Source organism: Lepidochelys kempii, chromosome 9, assembly GCF_965140265.1.
Source record: "Lepidochelys kempii isolate rLepKem1 chromosome 9, rLepKem1.hap2, whole genome shotgun sequence".
NCBI lineage: Eukaryota > Metazoa > Chordata > Testudines > Cheloniidae > Lepidochelys > Lepidochelys kempii.
Window position 1 is genome coordinate 56,487,610 of NC_133264.1, and position 7,378 is coordinate 56,494,987.

Genomic DNA, 7,378 nt, shown 5'->3' on the forward strand with positions numbered 1-7,378 from the left:
AGCAGACAAGCTTCGCGGGGAGGGGATGGAATGCAGGGCATTCATATGAGACTTGAAATATTTCTATTAAATGCATCAAAAAAAGGTACAATCACTGGCAGCTGCAGGGCTGTGATAACTCACCTGTGACTGCTGGGGCAGGGATGGGGGGCCTGCAGCAGCCTTTCCAAGCAGGGGTTTTGGAACACACCCTAATCCATGTGTGACACTATGCCCTATATTTTTCATAGAGATATTGTTATGATATGAATATGACATAAATAAGGTATGTTTTATGCAAGATGAGTCATGTGTGATATTATTAGAAAGGTTATGATTTACTGAATGTGATTATCCTATTTGCATGCATGTATCATTTCTGTATCTGAAGTTAGGAATATTGACGATCAGTTGCAAAAGTGTTCGCATCTGTGGAACACCCACCAGACAAAATGCAATCAGTCTGGCTGGTTAGTCAATAAACCATTAGGGAAAACAATAGGTCTTTGAAGATCCCACCACCCTGAGAAGCTTTCTGGGATGCTGCTTTGACACTGCAGGGTCATGTGATCATGTCACTTGGTACTGGACACCATCTTAAACTGCTGGTATTTTTCCACTAGTAGGGGGTGGGGATCAAACTGGGAAACAAAGAATTCCCACCATATATAAATCCTATTTAAGGCTGGGAAGTGAGTTAATCAGCATCGGTTCTTCACTGAATCCCCGCCCAAGATGACTGCTAAAAACACCTAAGGCCTTGGGTACACTTGCAAGTTAGAGCACATTAAATCAGCCCCGGGCACCCTAACTCCTGAGGTGTCCACACTGGCAAGGCACTTAGAGCGCCTGGACTGTGCAGCTGGAGCATCCCTGGTAATCCACCTCCATGAGAAGCCCTGGCTGAAATGCCCGGGTGTCAGTGTGGACGATGTGTTGCATTACTGCACTGTGATTGGCCTCCAGAAACGTCCCATAATCCCTTGAAGTCAGGTGGTCACTGTTGTCATTGTTTTGAACTTGGCTGCAGGCATGGGGATATCCCCTTTCAAAGCTCCGTTTCTGACAGCCAGCATGCTTATCTGCTCCGGGACAAAGCAAACCATTACTGTGGAATGCTGCTGCTGCCAAGGCAGGCATGTGTGTGTGGGGGGAGGGGAGGGGAGGCTGATGTCTGAACTTACAAGAAAGTATGCTGGCACACTCTCTGCCCCGCAAAACACACTGTCTCTCCCCCCACATACATACAAGACACTCCCTGTCACACTCCACCCCCCCCCATTTGAAAAGCACACTGCAGCCACTTGAATGCTGGGATAGCTACCACAATACACTGCTCTCTGTGGCATTGCAAGAGCTGCTAATGTGGCCACGCCACTGCGCTTGCAGCTGACAGTGTAAACACACGGCAGCACTTTCCCTGCTTCTGTCTCCGAGGGCTGGTTTAACTCCTGGCACTCTACATCTGCAAGTGTAGCCATGCCCTAAGACTGAACTGGGGAAGAACTGGAACCAGGCTACAAGGTGTCTGGCCTGTGAAAGGAATATCTGGAGTTCTAAGATGCAAACAAAAGAAGTTTGTCTGCAAGAATCCCTGTAACCTGCTTAAAATAGCATTTGGGATGAGAAATTATTGCTTGTAGCCAGTTTCCTTAGTGTATTAAGCTTAGTTTGCGTGTTTCCTTTATTTGCTCAGTAATCTACTTTGATCTGTTTGCTATCCCTTATAATCACTTAAAATCTATCCTTTGTAGTTAATAAACTTGTTTTGTTTTCTGAAACCCAGTTTGTGCAATTCATGGGGGTGGGGGGGTGGGGGGCAAAAAACTCTACATATTTTCCTCCACATTGGGTTGGGGGGGCGATTTTCATTAGCATATGCTGTACAGATCTCTGTGCAGTGCAAGACAATACAATTTTGGGTTTACGCTCCAGAGAGGGTGTGCACTTAGGCAGTCCCCAACCTGATTCTTCCCACGCAGAGCTGATCTCAGTGTCTGTGTCTCTCTGCAGCTGTGCATGTCCTTACCTAGAGGAGGTAGAGGGTGTGCTAGAGGAGGCTTGAGGGCTGGATCAGCAAGATAGGGTGAGAGAGCCCAGGCTGGTGGAACGGGCAGGCTTAGTGGGACTCCAGTATATCAGGTGGCACCCCGAAAGCAGGGAAAACCCATCACACAATGGACAGGGCAGTACAATGACTCTGGCAAGCTCTCCATCTCTCCTAGCAGTGACCAGGTAGGAGGTTTGATTTCTGGCTGAGTGGGGCACCATCAGTATCTGTGTGGGGATGAGGGAGCACACTCACCTTATCCACAGGGACAGGAAAGCAAGAGCACAGAGTGCACAATGAGCACACTACACTGCTGCTTGCTCCGGGGGTGGGGAACTCTACAGGAGTTGCTGGTGCTAGTTCAGCTGTCTCAAGTGATGTGGCATTTTTTAAAACAGGCCCAGGACTGTCATGCCCAAGCAGCGGTCCCTTTTTTATAGACTCATAGAAGATTAGGGTTGGAAGAGACAGGTCATCTAGTCCAACCCCCTGCTCAAAGCAGAACCAACACCAACTAAATCATCCCAGCCAGGGCTGTGTCAAGCCAGGCCTTAAAAGCCTCTAAGGATGGAAATTCCACCACATCCCTAGGTGACCCATTCCAGCACTTCACCAATCCTCCTAGTGAAATAGTTTTTCCTAATATCCAACCTAGACCTCCCCCACTACAACTTGAGACCATTACTTCTTGTTCTGTCATCTGCCACCATGAGAACAGCCAAGACCCATCCTCTTTGGAACCCCCTTTCAGGTAGTTGAAAGCAGCTATCACTCACTCTTCTCTTCTGCAGACTAAACATCCCAGTTCCCTCAGCCTCTCCTCGTAAGTCATGTGCGCCAGACCCCTGATCATTTTCGTTGCCCTCCGCTGGACTCTCTCCAATTTGTTCACATCCTTTCTGTAGTGGGGGGCCCAAAACTGAACACAATACTCCAGATGTGGCCTCACCAGTGCCAAATACAGGGGAATAATCACTTCCCTCTATCTGCTGGCAATGCTCCTACTAATGCAGCCCAATATGCCGTTGGCCTTCTTGGCAACAAGAGCACACTGCTGACTCATATCCAGCTTCTCGTCCACTGAAATCCCCAGGTCCTTTTCTGCAGAACTGCTGCCTAGCCAGTCGGTCCCTAGTCTGTAGCGGTGCATGGGATTCTTCCGTCCTAAGTATCTCAAGTCTTAGCCAGGTGGTGAGTAAACATCCTTTAATATATTCTGTCTGAGAAAGGGCAATATTGCCACCATCTAGACCGTACTGAATCAGGGGCTGCAGGGTGCTCAGCCTGTGAAAGTCCTGTGATTCCTCCAGGTAGGATTAAAGATGTGTTACACAAACTACAGATTATATCATATTTTGCAATGCATGAACTCCGTGTGGGTTGATGGTGGTGCAGGAATGAAAGAAAGACCACTGCCCTTTAGTGGATGGAATCAGAACTGCTCCACTGTGCTGTTTCAGACTGGCAGATTCACCTTCAGCTAATGTGGCAGAGGCCTGTGCCTTTGAAGTGGGCATAGCCTGGTTCTCTCCCCATTGCCACCATGCAGCTTTCAGTGGTTTGGGTGTGGAGCACAGTGCCAGCCCTGCAGGCCATGACTCTGTTCTAATATGGACTAGGTACCTGAGTCTGGTAACAAGGGGCCAGTGCAGACACAGCACTAAGCCAGAGCCAGCGCAGGGCAAACTTCCAGTTTCAGTAGGTAGGAAAGGTGACAGGTGACAAAGAGGGCGAGCATCTCATTGCAGGCCCCAGTGCACAGTAGGAAGAAGGCCCTGAGCTGCAGGCAGAGGAGTGACATTGGAAAGAAAACAATACAGCAATAGAGCCAGGGGAGAGCTGTTTATTTTCTGCTGTGCTCTGAAACAGTGCTTCAGTTCAGTTTGCAAACATGGTAAGAAGAGTAAATGGTGAGACACATTAGTGCCAGTTATCTGACTCCGGAGATGCCTGCTTAAACTGGATACAAATTGGGACCTCAGATCCCCTAAAATGATCATAACCTGGTTAGCAACATTGCTTCACACACTGAACATTTGGAGCCAGATCCTTGGAGCTGCTGAGGTCCATGTGTTGCCAGAGCAGCACGTAATGCCTTTAAAGCTGCCACAAAGAGCCCATTACTGATTCCCCAGAGCTGGCAGAATCCTGGACTAGCACAGGAAGCATGTCAGGGTCAGCTGTGCCTTATTGCTGTCTGGCCAGCAACAGCATTGCGAGGGGACCATTCTAGCTCTTGCAACTTAGAGCAGTCCTGTGACTCCTCTAAGTTGTGCCAGCCACCAGTTTGGCCCCTGGCCAGCCCAGGATGGGCGGGGAGACATAAAGGTGGTTTAGTGCTACCTTTGCCTTTCCTCCTAAATACACTGAACATGAGCCTCGCAAAGTTGAACACTGCACCCTTTATTTTTACACGATAAATTTTTATTTCACTAGGAACATTCTGAAACAATTCTGCTGAGCACATCCAATGCTGCATGGCTGTTACTGTGCTGCAGAGAGCTGTCAGCTCCCAACAGCCATGCCGAAAGAAATATTGTCTAGTATGGTAGCCATTCACCATTATCTTGGTTAGAGAGGTACCATGGAGCGTGATCGCACACTTGGTCAGTTCCCACCCCGGAGTAGGTTTGCAGCCTGTTGTGAGCAGGATGACTCGGATCTGGCCATGGGCTGCTCAAAACCCAGGAAAATGGTGCAGAAAACAGCAATATTTCAAAGTTGTTGCCGTCTTGCAGGCTCCGAAATTTTTTCTCAAAATTGTCTGCTGTTATTTTTATCAAAGTCATTTTCCAAATGTTACATTTAACAACACCACCATGATTCACTTGAAGCTTCGATGAACATTTGGCAAAAATATTGTGGCAAATGTTGCTAATGTCAGCAGCAGCTGGAGGTGTAATTCCTGGCTCAGGTTGACATACACGCTTTAGCTCTGCTCATGCTAGCACCCAAAATTAGCAGCCTGGACACCATGGCCTGAGGGTGGCTCAGGCAACCACCCAAGCACAACTCAGGCTGGGGATCCTGGGTCTGTCCTCAGGCAGCTAGCCACGCTGCTATTTTATGTGCTAGCTCAAACAGAGCTATTGTGTGTTCATTGGCCCTGTCATAAAAATAAAGGGTATACAGTGCTAGAAAATCCCTCCTGGTCAGAGGCAAAACCCTTTCACCTGTAAAGGGTTAAGAAGCTAAAATAACCTCGCTGGCACCTGACCAAAATGACCAATGAGGAGACAAGATACTTTCAAAGCTGGAGGAGGGGAAACAAAGGGTCAGTCTGTCTGTGTGATGCTTTTTGCTGGGAACAGATCAGGAATGCAGTCTCAGAAACTCTGTTAAGTAAGTTAGTAAGTAATCTAGCTAGAAATGCATTAGATTTCCTTTTGTTTAATGGCTGGTAAAATACACTGTGCTGAATGGAATGTATATTCCTGTTTTTGTGTCTTTTTGTAACTTAAGGTTTTGCTTAGAGGGATTCTCTATGTTTTGAATCTGATTACCCTGTAAGGTATTTACCATCCTGATTTTTACAGAGGTGATTCTTTTACTGTTTCTTTAATTAAAATTCTTCTTTTAAGAACCTGATTGCTTTTTCATTGTTCTTAAGATCCAAGGGTTTGGGTCTGTGTTCACCTGTACAAATTGGTGAGGATTTTTATCAAGCCTTCCCCAGGAAAGGGGGTGTAGGGCTTGGGGAGATATTTTGGGGGAAGACGTTTCCAAGTGGGCTCTTTCCCTGTTCTTTGTTTAACATGCTTGGTGGTGGCAGCATAGGGGTCAAGGACAAGGCAACGTTTGTACCTTGGGGAAGTTTTTAACCTAAGCTAGTAAGAATAAGCTTCGTGGGTCTTTCATGCAGGTCCCCACATCTGTACCCTAGAGTTCAGAGTGGGGAAGGAACCTTGACAGGCCCAAGATGAGAATCATACCTGTCAGCTGCAGTGTAGACAAACCCTGGGTCTCACTGACTGGGGATGACCCACCCCAAAAGGGTTTTGGTGGAGAGGCTCTTCTCTGAACCTTCTCCAGGAGGTTTGTTTGGAGAGGGAGCTGGTGATCCCAGGTTGAGCTGAGTCAGGGTGATAGATAAAGCAGCACGGGAGGATTTAGCAGCATCAGTGGAGATGACATGGCTAAATCATAGCCCGACTCTGTGAGAGGAGCCCCCACAGAGATTGCTTTGCTGTCTTCAGACTCTTGATGGGCCAATGGCTGCTCTCAGTTTCACTAGTGTAACTCCAAAGTGACCCAGTGAAGTCAGTGGAGGCACTCTGTATTTCACTGATGTAACTGAGAACAAAATGTGGCCCCATAGCACAACACTCAGTGAATGTGGAAGACAGGACTGACAAGCGCTCAGCTGTAGGCTTTGAACCCGGGTTGTAGATGAAAGAAACAGTTTGAAAGAAATGACTTACTTGCAGACAGCAAAAAAATAAAAGAAATGACCAATTACCAGGCCCTTTTCTCTCTGCTCATTAGCATCACTAAGAGCTAAGTGCAGATGGTGGCAGCAAAAACACGACTCCTTTCTACTAAAGCAGCAGCTGACTCAGTATTGGGCTGAGGCTGTCTGAATGGTCTGGACTAGTTAGGGCCATGGCATAGAGACCATTAAATAAAATGAGTCTCACACATTGTATGGAACATTCTGGCTATCACTTCCGATAACACTCAAGGTGCACACACAGGACAGGCTTCACCAGGGTTCCACTCGGCATGCTTCCTGTGTTGCTACAGAAATCCAGCTTCAGATTCGGATTCTCTTGATGGCAGAGTTTGGCTCAAGCGTCTAGTCCACATCAGTTTGGGTTATCTTTTTTCCTACTCTCAGTATATATGCAGGCGGAGCCTGCAGGAGCCTCACAGGACTTAGCAACGAAAGCAACGGGAAAAAGACAAATTACAAAATCAAACCCACCATTGCCATGGAAGAGCTGTATTTCAAGACCATTTCATGAGCTAGGCCTAGGGATTTCAGTATGTAATGTTGACTGCTCCCAGCAGGTGTCACTGTACAGCAGGAGGGTTTATTACCTCTAATCCAGTGGTCTCCAACTGTTTTAGACACAAGATCACTTTCTGAATTTAAGTGCAACCCAGGATCTACCCCGCCCCTTCCCTGAGGCCCCATCCTGCTCACTCCATCCTCCATCATTCGCTCTCCCACACCCTCACTCACTTTCACCGTGCTGAGGCAGGGAGTTGGGGTGCGGGAGGGAGTGCAGACTCTGGGCTGGGGCTGAGGGGTTTGGAGTGTGGGAGAGGGCTCTGGCCTGAGCCTGGGGCAGGGGGTTGGGGTGCAGGAGGGGGTGAGGGGTGCAAGCTCTGGGAGGGAGTTTGGGT